Source organism: Amblyomma mixtum, chromosome 3, assembly GCF_055824585.1.
Source record: "Amblyomma mixtum isolate Tamu chromosome 3, ASM5582458v1, whole genome shotgun sequence".
NCBI classification, from domain to species: Eukaryota; Metazoa; Arthropoda; class Arachnida; order Ixodida; family Ixodidae; genus Amblyomma; species Amblyomma mixtum.
The window spans coordinates 17,783,363-17,806,650 of record NC_143014.1 but is presented as its reverse complement, the minus strand read 5'-3'; the positions used below and the strand labels follow the sequence as shown (position 1 = coordinate 17,806,650).

Sequence of the window (23,288 nt, the reverse complement as noted above, 5' to 3'; positions counted from 1 at the left end):
CAGGGGTAAGGCGAATACTTGAAGTTTATGTACAGCTATATACATTGCATATACAAGTTCAGGCACTAGAGACAAATTAAACGGCAAAAAGATACAAAACAACAAAAAGGTGGAACTGGCTAACACTAGAGGAGGCCCCTACTCGGCATAGCCGAAGATGCATAGCATCTCACCTTAGCGGAGAACCCCGCTTCCGGCTCCGGGGCCCGGTTTTAAAGCCCTAAAGGCCCGGCCCACATTTCGTAGCTTCCAATCATGTTGTGCTCTTAACATGATTGGTTCTTCAAGGGCATGGCCAGCCCTCCGGCTTCAACAAGGTAAACCACCCTCTCTACCACTAAATAAACATAAAAACAAACACAAATACACATTCGTGCCAGTACGTGCGCGAATCGGTACCGCGGGGCGGGGGACACCCGTACTTCCTGGCGCGTTCGCGAGCGCCGCGTTCCAAGAAAGGAGACGCTTCGCTTTGAACGCCCCCAGCCGCGTTCCGATGACCCCGCGTACACTACCGATCCCTTACACGTCCTTCCCAAGATTCTACAAAGGGCTCAAATGCCACTTTTAGAATTAAAACAAAGAAGACATCGGTACTGGTCACAAAACCACCCTGTGGGTGACATACCGCAGCTACACCAGCACTGGCACCAACAAAACCAAAAGCAAAATAATGCACACGGGAACTAACACAACGCAGCAAATTGCACACTCAAATACATACAATGGCATGCCTGGCGTGCGCCGTGACACGGCGTCCATGTACCCAGTTCACTTGCATGCACATCCGCGTCCTGCTCGCGAACGAGCACACACACACACAGACACTCGCAACTGGAGCGTTCACTAACACTCGTACGATGTCCTTAAGTGGCCACGTGAGGCTCCTTAGTCGCACCGAGTGTCCCTGTGTGCGTTCGAGCCACTACGTGTCTCAATCGACACGATCAACGCCTAGCTGCCACTCGGCTCATTAGGCTGATGCCACAGCGGGGCGATAACTAAAAAGTTGCTGCCCTCCAGGATCGAAAACGTTGTGGTACTCGTTGGGTCCAAATCCCTGATCACGCGACATCCTTGAGGGCACGCTCTCTTCGGCGCACCAATACGAGACGCGTGCTGCGTAAGGAGCATAGCCCCTGTCCAGTGTAATCATATCAGTGCGGCCGCTTCTGCCACACGGGATTTGGCGTACTGCAGCACGGAACGTAATGTTCCACGAACCGACTTTCAACATGAAAGCCACGCATCTGTCTCCTGCTACCTCGCCTCGCTTGCAGCCGTCTGCCCCGTTCCCGCACGAGCCAATATTGAAATTGCCGCGCCCTGCTTTATAGGCGATTGCCGGCTTCACGGCATCATCTGACTCTGAGGCTGTATGAGGTGACTCGTAGTCACTTGATCCGAATTGGCCTTGAGTCAAGTCCTCACGCATTTCCTTCTCCTCGACGGACCTTGTCGGACGCCCATCGGGTGCGTTCGACAATTGCGCGGCGCTCCGTCCGGTAGGCGCAACAGGCCCACCTCCGTTCTCTGGCTCGGATGGAACGCTCCTGCCATCACTGACGCTACGAGGCACTTCCTGCCCTATGGCCGACACAGTGTGTTTGCAGCAACGCCAGATTTTCACCTGTTACTAGCTCCGTGTCGGAGGTCACAATCTTAGTCATAGAGCCTGCAGGAATTCCACCGCTGTCCTGTTTGTTATCGGACACCCTGGTCTCGATTGGCTCTAGATCATGAGAATTGGGCAGCTCCTGTTCTTTGCTAGCCGCCCGCGGTGGCGGAAAAGCTTTGATATTTCCGCGTCTTTCAGGAATCCTGTTTTCACTTCCTGAACCTTTTGCGGCCTTTCCTAACGAAGATGCGTTCCCGCATACCGGCTGATTGCTTTCAGCGTCCTCATTGCTGTTTCCCTGACCTGTACATGACAAGCATAATCCTTTGTCTTCTAGCACAGGTGACCTCACCTCTCGGGACTGGGAGCAGTTCTCCCTGGCTGATTAACTGGCCCTTCTGCTCTCCTTGATCTTAGAGATCTCGAGCTCTACCTGCTGGCGTCTTGCGTCTATTACCTTCAAGACATACTTGACATCCTGAGGTTCTTCCTCGCGAAGCAGCGCCTTTCTGCCATTTACTTTCGCAAGTTGAGCCTGAAGGTCCGCTAAGCGCGCCTTCGCTAACTCAACCTGTTACCTCACATCGAGTGAGGGCCGGCATGGATAACTCTCCATACCGCCGTCTGTACTCCTCAACTGTCCTACCGGCTCGAAGACATGCACAGGGACGCTAACAATGCGATGAAGGAAACTCAAAGTTTCGATGCGTCGATCCGCATTGCCAGCCCTCTGGTGTCGGAGTCCACCGCCACTTTCACTGCACGCTGCGATGAGCTGTCGGACGCCGCTGGTCCTGTGCCTGTCGTCGTCACTTGCTGCGACCCGCCGGCGACCGTCGAGTTCTCGACGCGCTGCTTTCCTTCACCGGACGCAGTCTCGCGTCGCTGGACTACTGCCGTGGTCCTTGCCGCTGTCTCTCCCTGCAGGTCCGTTCTAAAACGCTGACCTGCTGCCTTGTCGCCGCCTTTTCCCCTGCCTTCAAGTCTTCTTCCTGCGCCGTCTTCCGATGCCCCCAGGATCCTGTCGACTGCGCCAGTAAATTTCAGAGGTTCTTTACAGAGACGGTTGGTTTAACTCTCAAGACTGAAGCTTGATCTTCGCACCAGGGGTGCCCCGTCAGAGACGGTCTCAAGATGTGTTGACACGCAGGGATAAAAAAAGGGAATAACTGAAGATTTATATACAAATATTTACAGAATATACAAGTTAGATACAACGGCAAAAAGACAACCAAAAGGCAGAACTGGCTAATACTAGGGGAGGCCCCTACTCGGCGTAGCCGAAGATGCGTAGCATCTCACCTTAGCGCAGAACCCCGCTTCCGGCTCTGGGGCCCCGTTTTAAAGCCCTAAAGGCCCGGCCCACATTTCGTAGCTTCCAATCATGTTGTGCTCTTAACATGATTGGTTCTTCAAGGGCATGGCCAGCCCTCCGGCTTCAACAAGGTAAACCACCCTCTCTACCACTAAATAAACATAAAAACAAACACAAATACACATTCGTGCCAGTACGTGCGCGAATCGGTACCGCGGGGCGGGGGACACCCGTACTTCCTGGCGCGTTCGCGAGCGCCGCGTTCCAAGAAAGGAGACGCTTCGCTTTGAACTCCCCCAGCCGCGTTCCGATGACCCCGCGTACACTACCGATCCCTTACAAGCGGCAACAACGGTCGGCCAGCGAGAGTGCAGCTGTCTCGGGACACGATCACGTGTGTGGGTGAGTGCTTGGCTTTTCCTGTGATGTGGACCAGGTTCTAAAAGAGGGTTAAAATTTAGAACTGGTAGACACCTGTGCTTAAATCCTAGAGGTTTGGTATATTTGCATAGTTGTTTTGGAAATAGCTCAGACTCAGAACTATCATGGACCTACAGAAACTGCAGAAGCCGGACTTGTTGCTGTTGTGTGAGGAATTGGGGATTGAGATAAGGGGTTTGGCACGAAAACCCGTGATAATTCAGGCAATTACTGATTTGGGGGCAGATGATGAGGAGCTCAGTGACGCATGGAGCCTCATCGAACAAAAAAAGGAAGAGCAGCTCAGACAGCAGAAAGAGCAGGAGAAAGAGCAGCTCAGACAGAAGAAAGAGCATGAAAAAGAGCAGCTCAGACAGCAGAAAGAGCAGGAAAAAGAGGAAACGAGGCGTCAGCGCGAATGTGAGAATGAAGCAAAATTACTGAAGCTAAAGGCTGAGCTCAGTAAGTTAGATATGGACTTGAGCAAGAGGTCGGGCGGTTGTCCCCAGCAAGTGGTACCTCTTCTCAGCAAGGAGGCAGATGAGACGGGTGAAACGATTCTGCAGCGGCAGATTGAGCTCCGTAAGTTAGAAGAGTTGAGCGAGAGGTCGGGCAGTTGTCCCCAGCAAGTGGTACCTCTTCTCAACAAGGAGGCAGACGAGGCGTGTGAAACGATTCCGCAACAAAGCCTCCGCGTGGAGAAAGAAGAAAGACGAAAATTTCGCGAGGCGAAGTGTAGTGAGCGACAGGCTGAGCGAGAGAAACTACGCGAACAAGAGCTGCAGGAGCTCACGCGTAAAGTTCAGTTGCTGAATTGGGAAAGAACGAGAGCTCGATTGAGAGTTTTTCGAAGAGGCGAAAGTTTCAAAACTTTCATCGCAAATTTAGTGCAGATCTGCGCAGAGGAAGATCTAGACCAAGGATACTGGTCAACGATGTTGGTTGCCATTCTCCCATGTGATGTTAGCGAGGTATTAGGGCGTCTGTCTGACGAGGAGTTCAACAACTATGTGACAGCGAAAAGCGCTCTTTACAGATATTTCGCCATCCGTGTAGAGGCGAATCAAAAAGTTCGAAGTGATGGCAGTGGGCAGTGCTCCCATTTGAGTGTCAGCGACCAGCCTAGGAACCCCGCTTGGTCAGCTAGGGACACGGAAAATACTCAGGAGAGTAAGTAAAGGGCAGGTTTGAGCCCAGCGAGAAATGCCAGCTCGGCAGCTGCAGGGGCAGTATCTGTGGATTTGGAAGCGGAGAAAAGGAGTTGCAGCACTGCCAGCCGTAATAAAGAGACAGGGGATAGTTTGGTGGAAGGTGCAGGCATTAAGGAAGGTAGTGAGAAGGCCGGTTCTAGCCCTGGGAGAGATGCCGCTAGGACAATAGAGGCAGAGGTTCCGCGCCAGAAAGAGTGTAGGGAGTTGGAATGCTACCGCAACGAAAGTCAGCTTTCCGAGAAAGAGCGTCACGGAAAGTGACCGGACAGCAGCGCTGAGGCGCCAAGTCAGAGCGCAGAGCTAGCTGAAAGGGGCGATGCTACTCGGATTGTTGAGGTGACCGAGAACGTTAATAGCGCTGCTCCAAACTGCCGACTTCAGGACAGCGTAGCATTAAGCTCTGTACAAAGTGGAATGCAGACAGGTTGTTTTGAGTTTCCGACGGGCAGTGGCCGACGTATAGCACCCCTTTACAGTTCGACAGCAAGCGCAGAATGCGGCTCAGCGCTGCATCAAAACAAAGAGCAGCAAAGCGAAAGACAAATCACAGCGGCTAGTGACGGACCGCAGGAAAATGAGCAGTCATGCTCGGAGGAAATAGAAGCGAACAACGCGACAGTTGAGCCGCCGCCTAGCACTGTGAGCAAAGCGCAAGTAGCGTGGCTACGCAAAAACCGCGAACGCGACAAGCGATGGAGAAGTGCTAGGACAGATGTGGATGCTAATGCGAGGGCCGGCAGATTAACTCGGGACGGCACCGCGAGAACTGTTGACGAAAAAGGAAAACCAACAGTGACATTTTCCCGAAGGCGGATGGGCCCGATGAAAGCCAAGGTGACTGCCCTAGCGGGCCGAAAGCAGCATTCTCCATTGAGGGTACACAGACGGCGTTGTCCTTGGACACGTGAGGCATGCTACGCGCTACGGAGAATAGCGCGCGACCGCCATACAAAAGGGCGCCACAGAGCGCGTGAGTCGGAGGGGTACGCGACAAGCAGGGACAAAAAAATGGAGGAGGCGCCCCTTCCGCAGTAGGTCGCGCGGAGGCGGAACCAATCAACCCCGCAGTTTTCTTGAAGCACCGGCTTGTGGACCGGCCGTCCGACCGCGACCGCGCAGGGCGCGGCTGAAGAATGTCAAGTTCGGAGAATAAGTGTTTGCTTTTTGTTGTTGCATTGACTCAACTGAAAGGAAAAGGGAGAAAGGAGTGAAGGCAAACAAAGTTCCAAGTTTTAGCGGTAGTGCCGAGTGGCGTTTGAAACTTCGTGATTTTCGCTCAGTTGTGCAGCTTTTAAAGATGTTTGCCTTTTGTAAAGTGCAAGAAGGGCACATTGCAGGAAACGCGGACGCTCTTAGCTGTTCTTTTTAAGCAGTCCGGGATGCTCTTCATGAACCAAAATTGCTACTCAGTTTTTTCGTGCGTTTTTGAGTGAATGTGTGTAGTAGCAGGTTCGGCTTTTCTCAGCTTACGTGGGTCCTGAGAAGTTTCAGTGTGAGCTATTCTCAACAGCTATACTAACCAGATTGTAGCACCCTATTTTGAACTGGTTTATTCGGAGGGGAGTTGAGTGCTTGCTTGGGCATGTGGTTTCAGTTTTAGAGACGTTTCAAAGAGTTTAACAGCCTGAGTCGTCTCTTCGTGCAGCAGCGGTGACTGCTACCCGCCGAGACTCGTCTGGCGGGGGAGGAAGCTGTTACGACCCAACTTGAGACGCGCGATGATAACGGTGGCGGATTCAACAGCGGAAATTTCGAAAGGTCGTTTGACCCCAAGGTGACCCCACCAAAAAGGATAACTAGCTGGAAAGTGGTCGATGGAGCTCTTCCCACACTCGGCTCCTCGGCTCGGTGCGAACGACCTTCCCTTCTAGAAGCGACCGACGATGGACCGACGACAAGGGAAGAAATGATTCACCTCGTCTGAGAGGAACCGGAACGGATCAGAGGAAGCCAGCGCAGCTGCGGCCGCGGCGCCATCATGCCACACCTGTGTTCGATGGACAAGTGCTGCTTGCAGGAATGTAGCACCGCAGTGCGAAAGAGGTGCAGACTTACGTTTCCTCCTCGCCAGTTCCTCGTGTGGACTCTGCAACAGGTACCTCCGTTTGCTGTGTTGTGTTGTGCCGATCTTTGTGTCGCGATGAATTGCCGCCTGGTGAAGGGGCGGAGCCTTGCGCTATTTAACCAGCGCCCTAAGTGAGAACGAACGCTCTGGGCCTTGGGTAATAGGCTCATCCAGTGGCTCTGTGCCCTGGGTAAAAGGCTCATCCAGTCGTTCGACGTCATGAACTCTTAATTTTTGTTTCTTTGCGCTTTTCTTCATTGTGTAAATAAGTGTCTTAAATAAGTGCCATTAAACCTGCTTGTTTTCGTATCCTCAACCTTCGAAGCTTCAGATTGTCTTTCTCATCCCGGGCGAGCCGTAACAGAAGGTAGAGGAATTCAGAATATCGCCGCAGAACAGATTTAACGCTTTATCTGAAGAAGACGACTGTAGTGTTGAAACAATGAATGATAATCTCACAGCTATCGTTACAAACTGCGCCGCAGAAGTAGGTGGTAGGAGGGTTCGACAGGATACCAGCAAGCTATCTCAGGAGTCTAAAGATGTGATTAAGAAGCGCCAAAGCATGAGGACGTCTAACTCTACAGACAGGATAGAACTAGCAGAACTATCGAAGTTAATAAATAAGCGCAAGGTAGCCGACATAAGAAAGTTTAACATGGAGAAAATCGAGCATGCTCTAAGGAACGGAGGTAGCCTAAAATCAGTGAAGAGAAAACTGGCATAGGTAAAAACCACATGTGTGCGCTCAAAGACAAAGAGGGTAATGTCATTAGCAATATGGATAAGATAGTTCAAGTTGCCAAAGAGTTGTGCACAAATGTACACAGTAGCGAATGTAATCATCAAGTTACTGAGAGAAGCAGTCGAGCACAGCAATGGACATTCCGCCAGTAACGAAGGATGAAGTAAAAAAAAGCCTTAGGAACAATGCAAAGGGGGCAATGAGCGGGTGAGGATGAAGTAACAGCAGATTTGTTGAAGGACGGAGGAGAGATTGCGTTAGAAAAACTAGCCACTCTGTATACGCAATGCCTTGTGACCTCGAGAGTGCCAGAAGCTTGGAAGAACGCTAACATTATTTTAATTCATAAGAAAGGAGACGCCAAGGACTTGAAGAATAACAGACCGATCATCTTACTGTCCGTTGCTTACAAGGTATTTACTAAGGTAATCGTGGGCGTGTGAACAGCATCGTGGCACGGTTGCTTGACAGCATGCGTTTGTTCATGCAGATAGCGGGATATCTTCAGATCTACGTGGCATCGACCGCTCCAACAGACACCGCATGGATTGCTCCTGCACCTTATTGCTGTTATGCTGACCTGGCTTCATATGACCCGTCCTGGCAACCCTCTTGGACCGTGGCTCCTTCGCAGAAGTTCAGCTCATCGCCTACGACATCACCATTTCCTCTGGATATAAACGCACACCAGCGGCCCGCGCCTTCCAGTGGGCGTGTGAACAGCATCGTGGCACGGTTGCTTGACAGCATGCGTTTGTTCATGCAGATAGCGGGATATCTTCAGATCTACGTGGCATCGACCGCTCCAACAGACACCGCATGGATTGCTCCTGCACCTTATTGCTGTTATGCTGACCTGGCTTCATATGACCCGTCCTGGCAACCCTCTTGGACCGTGGCTCCTTCGCAGAAGTTCAGCTCATCGCCTACGACATCACCATTTCCTCTGGATATAAACGAACACCAGCGGCCCGCGCCTTCCAGTGGGCGTGTGAACAGCATCGTGGCACGGTTGCTTGACAGCATGCGTTTGTTCATGCAGATAGCGGGATATCTTCAGATCTACGTGGCATCGACCGCTCCAACAGACACCGCATGGATTGCGCCTGCACCTTATTGCTGTTATGCTGGCCTGGCTTCATATGACCCGTCCTGGCAACCCTCTTGGACCGTGGCTCCTTCGCAGAAGTTCAGCTCATCGCCTACGACATCACCATTTCCTCTGGATATAAACGAACACCAGCGGCCCGCGCCTTCCAGTGGGCGTGTGAACAGCATCGTGGCACGGTTGCTTGACAGCATGCGTTTGTTCATGCAGGTTAGTAATGACGTTCCTATGTTTGCAAAGAAATCTAGCAATGTTTGTCTTGTGCTGTTCCCACGCCCACAAGTGCTATTAGGTTTGTTTGTACAGTCATTTGATGTGTGTGCTCAGCTGGTTCTGCAGTCGGGTGATGTCGAACTTAACCCTGGCCCTGGTACGCGTTCTAAGAACAGTGAAACGGATGACTCTCTACAGGAAAAGCTTAATGACGTGTTAACTTTACTACAGAACGTTAACTCACGCACTGCTAGAATGGAAACCGAACAGTTACGCTTAATTGCTTCCATATCTGAAATAAAAGAAAATCAGGAATCTATGAAAAAGAATATTTCCGATATCGATGCGAGGCTGTAGGCAGTTGAACTTCAAGCTTCTGCCTCTGACGAAGCTCAACAAGAGCTGCTGACCCTGCGCAAACTCGCTGATAACCTGATAAGCGAGAATGCCAAATTGCGGCTTAGTCAGTCACAGCTTGAAGACAGGCAGCGAAGAGACAATCTATTGTTTTTTGGCTTACGTGACAGTCCAACGGAAACATGGGAAGGAACGGAAGACAAGCTTTTGAGCGTTATCTCTAACTGCTTCAGTCCGGCGCTTACGAAGGATGCGTTTGAACGCACTCATAGGATTGGTACATTTACGGATGATAAATGTCGCCCGGTCATCGTGAAGTTCTGCTCCTTTAAAACAAAGCAACAAATTCTATCCCAGTCAGCCAAACTTAAAGATGAAGGTATCACCGTAAGTGAAGATTACTCGTTGGAAACGCGTCAGGCCAGGAAAAAGCTCCTTCAATTCGCTAAGGGTCAGGACTCATTTTACAAGCTTAGGTACAACAAACTGTACATTAAGAACAAATGCTACAGTTATAACCCTGCTCGCGACTGCGTTTTCATGGAGGCTAATCTTCGGGCATCACCAACTTCTCTTGATAGTAACTCAAGTCACGGTATCGCTGCTTCGTCACATGCTGAGCAGACTGATCGATTGTCTCCTTCGCCAGTCCACAATCAGCAGTCAAATCACGGTACCTCTGGCTCGACCTACGCGCCCTAGGGCTGCGCGAGGGGCAGTGGGCCGGTGTCCAATACTGGCAACTCGCTTTCTTTTTTTTTTACAACATACGAAGCTTACTACCCAAGCGCGATGAACTTAATCCTATCATTGATTCGTGTGATGCTGATGTCGTCTTACTAACCGAAACATGGCTTTCTTCGAAGATAGCGGACATTGAACTATTTGACTGCAAAAAAAAAAAGTACCGACGATTACGTTACTTCCTAATGCGAAATTTGAGCGCAGCAAATAAGCTGTTTCACCTTTTCGATAGTGAGTCAACCCCAGCTGCGGAGTTGGTTTCAGGGACAACGCCGCCGATGCGGACACAAACAATATGATACCCTCGCTTCCGCAGCGCTAAGAACCAGGTCTAGCCGTGGGAAGGTGGTCACGTATTCGTCGACGTGCCGGGGCCTACGTGAAATAACCGGCGCGTCGGCAACTGAAGAGCACCCTATCCGCCACACAAGAACAGGGGGGGGGGGACCCTTTCCTCCTCTTTCTGCATGGCGGCGACGGTGTTCTATGCAGTCACGTTATCTTGACTCTCTAGCAGCGTCAGCGGCATCCAGCGGTATCAGTCGGTCGCTGCTAGCGCTGGGGGGATGAAAGGGGGGCGGAGCTGGTTACGAGGCCGACGACAACGCCGACGACGACGCGAAACCCAGGAACGGACGCCAAAGAGCTGCGCTCTAAAACGCTATAACGTATTTAGATCTGACAGAAGTGAGAGATGTGGAGGAGGTGTTGTAATAGCTGTCGCGGATAACTTTGTAGCATCGCCTATTAATATTCCAACTAGCCTGGAACTGGTTTGGGTGGAACTTAGTGTACGTTTTAAGAGAATAATTTTGGGTATATGTTACCGTCCCCCGTCCTCGAGCCCAACATTCGTTGATGATTTGCATGATTCCCTTAACATGATCACTGTACGATTTCCGAGTACACCCATTGTCTTAGCTGGCGACTTTAACTACCCTAGTATCGTGTGGACTAGTACATCACCTTATCTCAGCTCTTTTTTTACTGAGTGTAAAAAGTTTTTGTCAACTTGTATGGATTTCAATCTTTCGCAGTTAGTCTCTAAACCTACTAGAACTACTTTATCCTCATCGAATGTTTTAGATCTTGTTCTAACTAACGTGCCGGATCTTATCCCTTCAATTTTTTACCTACCTGGTCTCAGTGATCATTCTTTGCTGCATTTTGATGTACAAATTCCTGTGTGTATCCGAGTTAGTCAGACTAAACACATTAGAGATTATAAACGGGCTGACTTTAACGCTATTAACTGCGAACTAGCTGGTTTTCTGGATGATTACTTACCAGGCTTTTCACAGCGTTCTCTTTGCGCTAACTGGGATTTGTTCAAGGATATCGTTGAACATCTCATTAACACTTTTGTACCATTAAGATCTTTGAAGTGCGATCGGGAATCACCTTGGTTTAATAATGTTTTAAAGAGACTCTCCAATAAAAAGAAGCGCTTGTTCCGCTCTGCGAAGTTGTTGAATTCTAAACAACGATGGGAGGCCTACTTTTTCGGAGCTGCAGAGTACAAAGGTGCGCTAAAAAACGCAAAGGACACATTTTTTAACCACACACTGCCTGCTATGCTGGTCAATAATCCTAAACAATTTTGGAATGTAGTTAACAAGAAAGACCCTTCCACAATACTACTTACTTCTTCTGATGGTGTTGCCTTTCCTCCATACAAATGTGCTTCTGTTCTAAACAATATATTTGCTGCGGCATTTTCTACCAATGTTTCTCTTGTTCATCGCGTGTGCCCTGTTTTTGATGCTCTTCCTATGGATCCAGTTATATTCGACGCGTCAGGCATCCAGTGCATCATAGAAAATCTTAAGGTTTCCTCTTCCTGCGGTGTTGACAACATTAATTCGAAGTTTTTAATTAATACAAAGTACTATTGTTCCATAATTCTTACTAAATTGTTTGAACAGTCTCTTGCAACAGGTTGTATTCCCAATGATTGGAAAATTGGGAAGGTGATTCCACTGCATAAGTCCGGAAGTAAACATTCTCCTGATAACTTTAGACCTATATCGCTCACTAGTATTCCGTGCAAGATCATGGAACACGTCATATATTCTCATCTCATCTCTTTTTTAGAATCTAACTCCTTTTTCAGCATTGCCCAGCATGGTTTTCGTAAGTCTTTTTCATGCGAAACTCAGCTAATATGTTTCACACATGACCTTCATTGCATCCTTGACCACGGGTCTCAGGCAGATTGCATATTTTTGGACTTCTCGAAAGCGTTTGACACTGTTTCACATGAGCTTCTCTTTCTTAAATTAAGCAATCTTAACATAGACCCTAATGTCCTTGCATGGCTACAATGCTTTCTTTCTAACCGTTCACAATTCGTAACAGCGAACAATATAAACTCTCATTCTTTTCTTGTCCGTTCCGGCGTGCCTAAGGGGTCAGTTCTTGGGCCCCTCCTTTTTCTCATCTATATAAATGACTTACCGGCTAACATTTCTTCTTCAATTAATCTTTTTGCCGATGATTGTGTTATTTACCGCGAAATTAAAGATGGTAATGATGTCTCTTGTCTTCAATCCGATATTAACAAGGTTCTTGACTGGTGTTTTACTTGGAACATGCAAATAAACATTAAGAAGTGTAAACATGTACGCATTTCTCGTCTCTCTAATGCCCCTTCTTATCACATTAACAACGTGTCTCTCGAAACCGTGTCATGTTATAAATATCTGGGTGTTTACGTTTCTTGTAACCTGTCTTGGAAAACTCACGTTGAATACATAATAAATAACGCTGATCGCATGCTTGGGTACCTTCGCAGAAATTTCTCACGTTCATCTACTTCAATAAAATTATTACTTTATAAAACATTGGTACGGTCCAAGTTAGAATATGCTGCATCTGTCTGGAGCCCTGGCATCGATTCACTCGTTTCAGATTTGGAAGCTGTGCAGAACCGCGCATGCCGTTTCATTCTTTCTAATTATCACCGAACAAGCAGTGTAACCGCCATGAAATCAAGTTTGTCCCTACCACTTCTTTCCCACCGCAGATCAATAGCCTCATTGTGTCTTTTTCATAAAATTTACCACAACAGCCTTCTCAACCCTAAGTTATTGTCAAGACCATGTTACATAGCACGCATTGATCACCGTCGTAAAGTTGGAATCCCATCTTGTCACACCAAATGTTTTCATGACTCATTCATACCCCGAACTTGTGTCAGCTGGAATCACCTTCCGCACGACATCGCAGGTATTTCTGATCACAATGCATTTGATAAAGTCTTTAATGTTTCTTTCTGAGTATGTGTCGTTTATTACTGTATAAAAATTGCCTTTCACTGTCTACACACTGTTTTAATATATCCCCACTGCATTCTGATCTCATTGCCTTCCTGTGTTTTCACTATTTATGTATTCCTGGTTTATTTTTGTTTTCTCTCCTTGTTGTTGCTGTTTAGGCTGAATTTTTTATGTATTCCCACTCCCCTCTGTAATGCCTTCGGGCCCTGAGGGTACAATAAATAAATAAATAAATAAATAGAGTCAGGATAACCTTAGACTTCAGTCAACCAAATGATCAGGCAGGCTTTTGTAAAGGATACTCGACAATAGACCACATTAACACTATCAGTCAGGTGATAGAGAAATGCGCAGAATATAACCAACCCCTATATATAGCCTTCATTGATTACGAGAAAGCATTTGATTCAGTGGAAACATCAGCTGTCATGCAGGCATTGCGGAATCAGGGTGTGGAAGAGTGTTATGTGAAAATATTGGAAGATATTTATAACGGTTGCAGAGCTACTATAGTTCTCCATAAAGTAAGCAATAAAATTCCAATACGGAAAGGTGTCAGGGAGGGAGACACGATCTCGCCAATGCTCTTCACTGCCTGCTTACAGGAGGTATTCCGGGGCCTGAAATGGGAAGAGTTGGGGATAAGAGTTAATGGAGAATACCTGAGTAATTTGCGATTCGCTGATGACATTGCCTTGCTAAGCCACTCAGGACAAGAACTACAAAGCATGATCAATGAGTTCGACAGGCAGAGCAGAACGGTGGGGCTAAAAATTAACATGCAGAAAACCAAAGTAGTGTTCAACAGCCTAGTAAGAGAACAGCAGTTCGCAGTTGATAGGGAGGTGCTGGAAGTATTAAGAGAATATGTCTACTTAGGGCAGGTAGTGACCGCAGATCCGGGTCATGAGAGGAAAGTAACTAGAAGAATAAGAATGGGGTGGAGCGCATATGGCAGGTTCTCTCAGATCATGAATGGCAGTATACCATTATCCCTCAAGAGAAGTATACAACAGCTGTATCTTACCGGTACTCACCTATGGGGCAGAAACGTGGAGGTTAACAAAGAGGGTTCAGCTTAAGTTAAGGACAACGCAGCGAGCTATGGAAAGAAAAATGATAGGTGTAACGTTAAGAGATCGGAAGAGGGCGGAGTGGGTGAGGGAACAAACGCGGGTTAACGATATCCTAGTGGAAATCAAGAGGAAGAAATGGGCTTGGGCAGGGCATCTAATGCGAAGGCAAGATAACCGCTGATTCTTAAAGGTAACGGAGTGGATTCCAAGAGAAGGCAAACGCAGCAGGGGACGGCAGAAAGTTAGGTGCACGGATGAGATTAAGAAGTTTGCGGGGATACACTGGCCGCAACTGGCTAAGGACAGGGTTAATTGGAGAGACATGGGAGAGGCCTTTGCCCTGCAGTGGGTGTAGTAAGGCTGATGATGATGATGACATTGCCGTTTTATTTCGTTCCTCATGCAACCTAAATTCAACTACAGGTAACAGCCATCGTTCTGTTGATGAAACTAAAACAACGTCACGAAGAAATTCGAATACAAATTATTTATTGTCTGAAGGCAAATACCACGGGGTGCTCTATATATACCAATGTCAAAATCATCGTTTGTAAGAATAAAATACGTAAGCAAAAATTTGGTGTCTATAGTCCTTTATTGAGTTAGATCAGTGCTAACAATTTGATTAAAACCATACGCAAACATGAAAAGGAGGAGAAGTAATAACTCAAGATTTTACATAACCCTGACTTACAGTACTTTAGAATTGGCGCTAGTACGTTACAGGAGAGTCAATTAGGTTTGCTCCCTTGTACGATACTTCATTCAGTTTTTTTTGTCTCGTATACTGGGTACCATTCTCATACTTTCCAGCGCAGACAGCTTCGGATGGGTAAACCTACGCGCTAGGCTATCTCATTTTGTCTGAAAAAAAAAAAGATATGTGCCTGGTTGCAAAAAAAGCGGGGCTGAACCAAGCTCTGAACCGGTTCAGAACGGTTCCTTTGAATCGTTCCGGTTCGGGTTCAGTTACAAGATGGCGAAAAAAATATCGGTTCGGTTCGGCTCCAGGTGAAAATTCGAGTTCGGTTCCGGTTTCGGGTTCAGGTTCGGTTCCGGTTCCACACCCTGCCTGGAACAATGTTAGGATTCAGGGCATAACTGTCTACCCAGGACATACTCTTGCAGCTTAACAAGGACATAATTGAAGCTGACGAGGGAACAGGAACGAAAGCAATATTGGGTTTAGACCTTATTAAAGCTTTCGACAACGTCACCCACAAAGCCATTCTGACAAACTTGTCAGAAATCAACCCCGGAGAAAGGACGTACAACTCCATCCGATCCTTCCTCACTAACAGAAGAGCAGTGATAACGGTCGCAACATTAGAGACTGCCCCAATCCCACTAGGAAGTAAAGGAGGGCTCCGTCCTGTCCCCTTTCCTTTTTAACCTCTCCCTCATCAAAATTCCCCCCAAATTGGCACAAATACCAGACCTACATCACACATTCTATGCGGATGACATCATACTTTGGGTAACCAAAGGGTGCGAAGGCTACATAGAAGACACACTACAAGAAGCAGTGAACATCATTGAGGCATGCGCATGGGAATCCGACCTCACTTGTTCTGAGCAAAAATCTGAACTCTTCGTGATCCGTCGTAAACAAAGAGGTAGGCGTACTACGACTTCCCCCCGCAAATAAACGTCTATGTTAATGGACGATCTGTCATAGAGGTACAAACAATGAGAATACTGGGGTTGTATTTACAAACAAATGGAAAGAATACTGACACACTAACTAAGCTGAAACGCACGGTAGAAGCGACGGCACGATTAATCCGCCGCATAGCTAATCGCAGACAAGGGGTGAGGGAAAGAGATTTATGCCGACTAGTGCAGGCCTTTGCGCTAAGCAGGATACTCTATGCCACCCGTTATCTGAAATTTGCGAAATCAGAAAAGGACAAATTGGATACCATGATACGGCAGGCCCATAAGGCTGCGTTAGGACTCCCACTAAATGCCTCAACAGAAAGGCTTATGAGGTTAGGAATACACCTACAGTGAACTGAAAGACGCCCATTTAATGGCTCTAACAGCGAGATTAGCCAATTCCAGAACTGGCAGGAGTATTCTTACCAGGCTCGTAATTAACTTTCAACCTACGAATAAAGATACCAAAGAAGACTTACCCGCGACTATAGGACGGCCCTACTAATCAAACCACTCCCTAAAAACATGCACCCCTTACACCATGAGGGTAGAAGACAAGCACGAGCCGAAGCCTTACATAATAAATGCAGACAGTGCGCTGGAACACTTTCTGTAGATGCGGCAGAATACAAACATACCAATGCGTTTGCAATTGTGGCTGTGAACGAGAATGGTGGCCACATCGTCTCGGCAACAATCAAAACGAAATCCTCTGAAACGGCAAAAGAGGCGGCTATAGCCCTCGCCCTAGTGCATACCCAAGAGAGCATCATCCTCAGCGATTCCAAAATGGGTATCGATAATTTCGCAAAAGGACGAATTACAAACACCTCCCTTAGAATCCTTAACGCAACCAAATTCTCACCAAATTATTCCGAATTGATATGGATCCCAGCCCATTCGGGGAATCCGGGGAACGAGACAGCCCACAATAAAGCCCGAGGTTTCGTCGACCGGGCAGTGGATGAGTCTGGCTCCCTAAATTTCACGAATGACTCCATGATCACATATCATGATCTCACTAATCATTTTAAACTAGAGAGGAGGATTTTCCCCCCTCCGGACAAAAGCCTGACTAAAGAACAAGAGGTTACGTGGCGTCGTCTACAGACGAGATCGATACGCACCCCATCACTCCTCGCGCACATTTATCCGGACCTTTACAACCCAAACTGTAAACACTGTGGCCAACGAGCCACCTACGATCACATCCTGTGCGACTGCAAAATAGAGCCACCTCCGGGTGATCTAGTTACCGCTCCTTCTCTCGAGCGGTGGGAGACCGTGCTGGCTAGCTCTAACCCCAGAACGCAAATTTTGGCGGTGGAGTGGGCTGACAAAGTCGTCGAGGGCTGCGTACTCTCGACCACTTAACGCGACCTCTTACCAAGCTCTTTCCGGCGAATAAAATGTTTTACAATCAATCCTTAGTGGGCGTGAGAACAGCACCAGGATGCTGGCACCTAATCCGCTCTGCTTCTTCGTACAGGTTAGTTCTGTTACTTCCCTGTACGCTAAGAAATCAAATGACGTGTGACTGTTGCTGTTCCCGCGCCCGGGAGTTTTGCTCTGTGTGTTCAGTGAATGCTTTGATATTGCAAACCAACTGCTAGCGTTGTCCGGGGACGTCGAGCTCAACCCTGGGCCTAACACGAGGCACCAGGTACAGGACTCTTTTCCAGACGTCCAGTCTAAGCAGTTGGAAGATATGTTTGCAATACTAGAAACTTTGAACACGCGAACTGCGAAAATGCAACTGGACCAAAAGGCTTTTATAACTGTAGCAAAGCAGACATTTGGGCTAGTTGGTGTGAATTCATGGTGGAAAAAACAGCGCAAACTAAGACAGAAAACACAGAATAAGAGGGGAGACACTACAAGCGCTGACTCGCAACTAAGGTTTATTAGAAAAAACAGACAGAATATATACAGTAACCACCCACGACTGCGTACGTCATACCACAGGGGAAAAAAACAAAAAAAAACAGATTACATGCATGGCGTGAAAGATGATCTAAACAGTAGGAGCGCGCGTGTGCAGCCGGTTATTTAAGTACCTAAATTCCAAATCTGACAAGGCCACTGAAGGTTCACTGCAACTTACTCGGCAGTGACTCGCGAGACAACCTACCCGCACACTGCCGGGTTTGCAAATGCACACCCCTTTTCCCGAAAACCAATGTGCTTTTTCGCCACCAAGATAAGGTGACCCGGGAGCTGATGGAAGCGTTCTTTATATGAAAAAATGGCAAACGGTGCGTCAGTGAAACTTCAGTGGCCTTGTCAGATTTGGAATATAGGTACCTAAATTACCGGGTGCACACGCGCCGCTACTGTTTAGATCATCTTTCACGCCATGCACGTAATCTGTTTTTTTTTCCCCTGTGGTATGACGTACGCAGTCGTGGGTGATTACTGTATATATTCTGTCTGTTTTTTCTAATAAACCTTAGTTGCGAGTCAGCGCTTGTAGTGTCTCCCCTCTTGTTCTGTATTTTCTGTCTTAGTTTGCGCTGTTTTTTCCACCATGGCTTTTATAAAGTCTTTCGATGATCTTAAGAAGTCCCAGCTGAAATTAGAAGAAAATTTGATCGAAACGAACAAAAGATTAACGGACGTTGAGCGCAAAACTGTTACCATTGACGTAGTCGAGAAAGAAGTACATCTTTTTCAGCAGTTAGTTGACCGACTTTCTAGTGAAAACGCTCAACTGCGCGCACGGCTGTCTGAGCTTGAAGACAGGCAGCGACGCGATAACCTTCTGTTCTATGGCATACTTGACACGCAATCAGAGTCCTGGGCTCAGTCAGAAGAAAAACTAGTCAAGGTTCTTTCATCCTGCTTGGCAATTCCGTCATCTGAAATTTTGATCGATAGAGCGCGCCGGCTCGGTGGGTTCGCATCGGAAAAATGTCGACCAGTTATTGCCAAATTTTCATCTCTCAAGGAATTACTGCTTAATAGTTCCAAGCTCAAAGATAAAAAAATTACGCTCAGCGAGGATTATTGTTTCGCCACCCGTTACACTAGAAAAAAACTGGTCGAATTTGGCAAATCCCAGGCGCTCACTTTCAAGCTTCGCTTTATTAACTTTACATAAAAAATAAATGCTACTCCTACAATCACTCCGATGACTCCGTTCATGAAATCCCAAGCGCCTTCCCGTTGCTAACCGACCGTTCCGAGAATCCTACGAATGATACCCCCAGCGCCTCCGCGCCACCGACCGAACCTGTTATCGATTAGCACTGCGCGAGGGGCAGTGGAACTAAGTCCCCGGCCATTACCACACTTTCTGTTTTGTTCACAAATATTCGTAGCACAATACCTAAACGCGATGATCTTTGTTCTGTTATTGATGCTTGCGATGCTAACATTGTATATGTCTCACTGAAACCTGGCTATCGGCGAAGATAAATAGCTGTGAACTTCTTATCATTAAAAAGAGATATAACATTTATCGGTGCGACAGGGGTTCTAGATGTGGCGGAGGCGTGCTTGTAGCTGTTACTGATACTGTTATGTCTTTTCCGATCCATTTTGTAAGCGCATTGGAACTTGTCCTGGTTGAAATTCGCACATGCTCTAGGAAATTGATAGTGGGCGTTTCCTATCGTCCGCCGTCTACCTCCCCCACCTTTCTCAACGATCTTCATGATGTCATTCATATGATTACAGTCCGTTATCCGAGCAGTCCCTTTATTTTACTGGGCGATTTTAATTTCCCCAAAATTATGTGGTCTAATGTGAGCTCTTACTGTGAACCTTTGTCAAGTGAATGCGACATGTTCTTGAATTTGTGCAGTGATTTTAACTTATCCCAGCTTGTAACGCAGGCAACTCGAATTTCACCTACTGCGTCTAATATCCTCGATCTGGTACTCACCACATCGCCTGATTTTTTCCAGCCCATATCATACTTGCCAGGGTTAAGTGATCACCTATTCCTTCATTTTCCTTTGACCTCCGCAGTTCCCCATCAACGTAACCACAGTAAATACATCCGTGATTACAAAAATGCAGATTTTGATGCTATTAACCGTGAACTGTCGGTTTTTCTAGACCATTACTTACAAAGCTTTCATGATCGCTGCGTGAATGCTAACTGGAGCCTGCTTAAAGAAAAAGTTGCTGCGCTCACTGAAAAATATGTTCCACGCTTAGTCATCACCTCTAACCGTCAATCACCATGGTTCACTAAATCGTTAAAACGGCTCTGTAATAAGAAAAAACGCATGTTCCGCTCTGCAAAACTAACCGGTTCCCAAGAACTTTGGACTGCTTATGAGGCCGCAGTCCTTGAATGTAAAAGTGCACTCAAGAATGCCAAAGATTCATTTTTCAATGACACATTACCTTCCCTTTTGATAGATAGCCCTGGGCAATTTTGGGGCATAGTTAACAAAAAAGACAATTCATCCATCAGCCTTAAAGACTCTAATGACGAGCTAATCAAACCTTATGAATGTGCTAATGTCCTAAACAGTGTATTCGTTTCAGCTTTTTCCAAAAATCAGTGTTCTGTAACCCCTGCATATAACAGTGCTGACTTTTTACCGATGGATACTATTATCTTTGATCCTGCTGGAGTAGAAAAAATAATAGAAAAACAAAAGATTTCCTCATCATGTGGTGTTGACAACATTAGTTCTAAGTTCTTGATTAAAACCAAAGTCTACAGCGCAATAATACTTTCTCACCTATTTCAGCAATCTCTTGAAACAGCATGTATACCTGATGACTGGAAGGTCGGGAAGGTGATTCCCTTGCATAAATCTGGTGATCAACATTCCCCGCATAATTATCGACCCATCCCTCATACCAGCATTCCGTGTAAAATTATGAAGCGTGTTATTTACTCTCACCTTGCATCGTTCCTTGATTCTAATTCCTTTTTTACTGACAGTCAACATGGACTTCAAAAGTGGTTTTCTTGCGAAACACAGCTTTTAACTTTCACGCATAATCTAAACTCATTCCTCGACATGATCTAAACTTATTCCTCGACAGGGGTTCCGTTGTCGACGGCATATTCCTCGATTTTTCAAAGGCGTTTGACAAGGTCTCTCATCAACTGCTTTTTTTTAAACTTAGTAAACGTAACCTCGACCCTAACGTTCTTAGATGGCTGCATTCGTTTCTTACTAATCGTTCACAATTTGTCACCGCTAATAATGCTTCTTTCTTCACTTCTCCAGTTGTATCTGGAGTGCCACAAGGCTCTGTTCTAGGGCCTCTGCTTTTTCTTGTATATATCAATGACTTACCTGACAATCTATGTTCAACAATAAACCTTTTTGCAGATGACTGCGTCATATACCGCGAAATTAACAGTGCCTCTTATATAGCTCTTCTTTAATCGGATATTGATCCTGCTCTTGAATGGACTAACAAATGGAACATGGAACTAAACATAAAAAAGTGCAAGTACATGCGGGTTTCTCGTCGTAACACCACATTGCCTTCATTGCAGCCTTGAGTCTGTGCCTTTTTATAAATATTTAGGTGTCTTGATTTCCCATAATCTTTCTTGGAAAGTACACATAGATCATGTAAGCAACAACGCTAACCGCATGCTGGGCTACATACTGCTGTGTTTCTACCCCCCCCCCCCCCTAACTCTTTTTGTGTGTTCCCGTCACACCTGTATCCATATAGGCCATTCCCAGAGGCAGTGTGTGGTTCTGCGAAGGTGGTCTTTCTTCATGCACGCGCACCCATGCCACCTCCTGACAGGTGGAACCGAACACGAGGAACGCATTCGACTCCTGGATTCCTCGTACCACCACTTCTGCCTAACTGCCACGACGTGTTTTGCGGAGTTCCCCTTAAGCGGCCCCCAACGCAGCATTATTGACGCTGCGACTTTGTGTGTGCATCTGCCAGGGTGACATGTCTCAATGCCTGCTGCCACCTGCGGAGACGAGCCTCTGCCATTCAACCGCACCTCGCTCTTTTGTCAAGAGCGGGGTGACGACGCTGCAGGTGTTCGCCTATGGGGCATTTCCTTGGAACAAGGTATGGAATCCACCTGGCCAGAAACGACTAGCCCGTCAACACGCCCTTCTGGACACTTCCGAGTATCCAAGGGCCTCAGTGGATGAAGCGAGGTGACGACGCTGCAGGTGTTCGCCCTTGGCGTTTCCTCGAAACAAGATATGGAATCCACCTGGCCTGACGGCCCACTTCCGAGTATCCAGGGGCCTCAGCCGAGGAAGACGACGAAGCGGTGAACGACCTTGGAGCACCCGGACGAAGTCCCTACGATTGATCGGAAAAGGCGGGAAGATCTCGGGAGGGTCTATTTAAAAGCGCTCGACACGTTCATCGGAGAGCCATTCCCGGAGCGACTCCCTGAGCGATTCCCTCAACGTTTCCCTGAGACTTCTCAGTTTTTACCTTGTTTGTCATTTTTGCAAATAATCATGTAATTATGTAATTACAGTTTTTCCTTCACTTCCCCTACTCCCTGTCTCCGGCCCACGTTCCTTCCTCCTTCGGCAATGCGGCGGTGCTCCTGGACCCGATGCCTGGTGGAACACGCTACTAGCCCGGTAAAACTTATCAACTGGTTGGCAGCGGTGGGGTCTTCCACGCTTGGTCCTGGCTTCAGCAGTGGTGAGCGCTTGACTTTCTTTAAGAATCTGCCAGGCTGATAACTCTGGAAATTTATCAGTACCTGTAGATTAATCTTCTGCACGTGCTCGCTAAAGCATTTCACGTAGCAGCTTATTTTTGAAAGTCCTCGTTCGAGAATTGCCATGGATTTGAGCAAACTAAAGAAGCCAGAGTTGATTTTGCTGTGTGAAAAGCTGGGTATTGAGGTCAGAAAATGTCACCTAAAGCCGCAGCTGATTGAGGCTATTAAGGAATGTGGTGCTGAGGATGACGAAATTCCGGAGACGTGGGAGATGATTGTAGAACAAAAAGCGGAGCAGGAAACGCGAAGGCTTCGTCAGGAGGAGGAAATAGAATGGCAGGAGCAATGCCGTAAGAGACGCGCTGAGCTCGAGGAACTACGTGAACGAGAGCAGCAGGAGCTCACACGTACGACTCAGTTTCTGCGACGGCGAAGGGCGCGAGATCGGTTGAGGACTTTTCGAAGAGGCGAGAGCTTCAGAACTTTCCTCGCGAATTTTGAACAGATATGTACGGAAGAGGAGCTTGATCAGGGCGAATGGTCAATGATGTTGCTGGCTATTCTCCCTTGTGATGTCGCCGCCGTATGATCGCGGCTGTCCGATGAGGATGCCGGCAACTACGACAAAGCGAAAAGTGCCCTCTTCCGATACTTCAGAATTCGTGTACAGACCGAGTCTAAAAGCCGAAGTGATAGCAGTGGGCAGCGCTCCCATCAGTGCGTCAGTGACCAGCCAAAGAGCCTCGCTTGGTCAGCTACGCACAATGTAGTTGCTCAGAAGAACAGTGACAGGGCAAGGTCAATCCCAGAAAGAACTGCCAGTTCAGCAGAAACAGCGG

At 47.4% G+C, this 23,288-nt stretch overlaps 1 pseudogene; it reads left to right on the top strand.

Annotated features, from left to right (window-relative positions):
• The first annotated feature begins 7,573 nt into the window (after window positions 1-7,573).
• Window positions 7,574-19,055, top strand: LOC149349358 (uncharacterized; annotated as a pseudogene).
• The last annotated feature ends 4,233 nt before the right edge of the window (window positions 19,056-23,288 follow it).